Genomic DNA, 3,141 nt, shown 5'->3' on the forward strand with positions numbered 1-3,141 from the left:
TTCATTTAATTGCTTATACAGTAACAAATGCATTTGTACATCAAATGCATCACCTTTAGGTGGGACCAATAACATCTGTCTGTTTCCAGACCACTGTATTTCTCTCCACTTGAAAACAATTTCTGCTACTAGTAAACTCTTAGTTTTACAAGACATAAGACTACATTTTCTCCTTTAGGCAATTACAAAAACATTCAATGTGTAAAAATAGAAGCATTTCAAAAATTAAAGAAATAAAACAGCACTCTGTGATCAAATCATAGGACCCTAAATATTCTAAAAACATTTTTTTCTATTTTTTTCTTTGGTATTAACTTTATTCTATCTTCTTTATAACTTTAAGCACATAAAGGTTTATTTCCTCAGGACTCTGGTAATGGGAAGAAGTCACAGGACAATCACTCTACCCCTCCTCTCACCAATAAATAAATAAATAAATAAATAAATAAATAAATAAATAAATAAATAAGTTGCATATTTTGACCAGTGTGTCCTAGAGAGAGAACTAGGATTTGCAATAGTAATGCTGTCCAAGATTCTGATATAAGTCAAGACCTCAACAGCCTGCAGTCAAGGTCATAGTCCTATTCAGGTTCCTGCAAGGAGCCCCTAAGCAGCTGAGTATGACAAGCCGGAGGATGAGTGGAGGTGATGACAGTTATCTGGAAGAAATACTAGATTCTTTAGAATGCTTTGTTGCTTTTTCCCGTGGGTTTTTTTTTTTTTTGAGTTGTTCCCCATGGAAATCAGAGCACTCACCCCCAGGGGGGACGTTTAAGACCTTTTCCCCCCTCAAAAAAGTGTATTGCTATTGTACTGCTATGTATGGTTGGTGTTGATCAAGGATGGAATGCAGAAAGATGCTCTTAGGAAACAAGTCTGCCTGGAATGTTGGGTGGCAATCCTTAGCTTTTGGCCCCATGCAACCCTGGCCTCGCTTGTTAACACTGAAAAGCTTGGTTGGTCAGAACCTAATGGAATCACAGACTCCTTGTACCCTAATACTCACTGTTAGAAGATTAGTATGTGTTCTGATGTTTGTTTCCAGGACATTTTGAACCCAAATACTGTTGGTTGGTGAAATGAGCCCCAAAACTGAAGCTTCCCAGCCTCACTCTGGGTCTGCAGCTCCATAAGCTCAGACTGCTCTGAAGCTGCACTGATGATGCACAGCCCTGCACCTTCCAGTGAAGATCCACTGACCTGCTGTCCTACCCGTCTCAGCCTGAGGTCTATTAGCTGAAGGCAAGAGCTCGGCTTCTCAGAGTAGAGAAGCATCTTAAGAGCAGAAAAGTAGAAGAAATCTAGAAAATAACAGTCTTGATATAGATGTATTCCTTGGTGGGAAGGGAGAGGACACAGAACCCACACATTCACTCATCCAGTGATTTCTGTCTCTGTGGTGACCAACTTTTGCCCGTTCCACAGGGTCTTGAACTGCTTGGTGCCTGGGAACTCATTAAAATCACTACCTTCTGTGGGAATGAGAATGCTCATCTCAGATTTGGCACTGACTCCCCCATAGTCCAGGGAGTTCTTGTTCAGGTTAGCATGGCAGCCATCTGTTTTGTTAATGGAAATAGTTGGCACTTTTCCCATCACCTGAACTTTGACATCCCTACTATTGATTATTGCCACAATGCCCACTACATCATCAAACACCAGGCCAAGCTTCCTACACTTATCTACTGTAATGGAGTTAATTTTGCCCTTGATTTGCAATGTCATTTTGACATACTTTTATACATAAGCCACCTGCTTCAGCTCAGAGTCATCAATCACCAGGTTGGAAATGTTCTCCTGCTTTTCCATTCTCCATTTCTTGCCTTCAAGTTCCAGAAGAGTTGCCTCTTTCTTTGTGGCTGGCTTGGGGGAGGAGCTAGTTTGGAATTTAGGTGCAGAGAACAGTTTGGGACCACTCCGAATTGGACCACTCTGAGGTTTCAGGGCAGGATTCTTGTCATGACATCAGATACATGATTCAGGGCGTGTGTGATGTTCTCTCTTTAATTAATCTGTGCAAACAGTGCTGAGCATGAAGTGGAGTCCTCAGAGCCAGAACAGGTAGGGACTGGGGAAAGAGGCAAGCCTAGTAGGAGAGGAAGTGGGCTTGATCCCACAGAAGGTCCATATGGCCATCCACTCGGTTCTTTTGCCATTGGCTCCATCTTGCCCTAGGGCAGGCCATTGGTATGGAACTAGTTAATGTAAGCCTGCAGTTCTGTCAATATATTCAAGTAAGCTCTGTCCTAGTCCACAGGCTTCTTATCCAGATCTCTGTATCCCATGAGGACTTGGTTCATTTAAAACATGGCCACACCATTCATCTCTTTCATAACAGGCCCAGGTTTCTCAGCCAGAGCCACCCAGCCCAGGGTCTGGATGCTTTCACTGACAGCTGATACATGATTGAAAATTTTGCTGTCTCGGCTCTTCTCCCAGAAGGTACAACTTCTTGGATCAGCTCTGAGAAAGTTATCAACAAATCAGAAAGTTTACTACTGGCTGGCTGCTGCCACTGAGAAGCCGTAATCAGGAAAGCTCGCTTCAAATTCAGGCTTATGTGGACCTTCTCCACACGTTTCTGCATGTCTCCCCCAACCTCCTTACTCACCTTCATGTATTCTGCCATGGACTTGGCAAGCAGCAAGTCAAATGCTTGCACATATGGAACTGCTCCTCTTGACAGACTGTCTCCTTACCCACAGTGCATGTCAGAGGTACATGACACTGCCTCCAGGGAGCCCACTGCCCTCTCCAATCTTTCTACAAGATTATGCATGTCTGCCATAATGTTCTACCTGCTTAAGAGTTCTACCTCACCTCAGGACTCTTCTGTTTTGCTTTTTTAAATTTTTTTCATGTTTACTGAAATTACTGAAGAATAACAATGGAGGAGTGTTCCTCTTTCTCCACATCCTCCCTGATGATTAAGGATGTTGAACATTTTTTTCAGGTGCTTCTCAGCCATTCGGTATTCCTCAGGTGAGAATTCCTTGTTTAGCTCTGAGCCCCATTTTTTAATGGGGTTATTTGATTTTCTAGAGTCCACCCTCTTGAGTTCTCTATATATATTGGATATTAGTCCCCTATCTGATTTAAGATAGGTAAAGATCCTTTCCCAATCTGTTGGTGGCCTTT

The 3,141-nt window shown here is 42.6% G+C and overlaps 1 pseudogene; it reads right to left on the bottom strand.

The window, feature by feature from the left end:
• Positions 304-2,832, bottom strand: Gm4817 (predicted gene 4817; annotated as a pseudogene).

This window comes from Mus musculus, chromosome 14 (genome assembly GCF_000001635.26).
Source record: "Mus musculus strain C57BL/6J chromosome 14, GRCm38.p6 C57BL/6J".
Classification (NCBI taxonomy): Eukaryota; Metazoa; Chordata; class Mammalia; order Rodentia; family Muridae; genus Mus; species Mus musculus.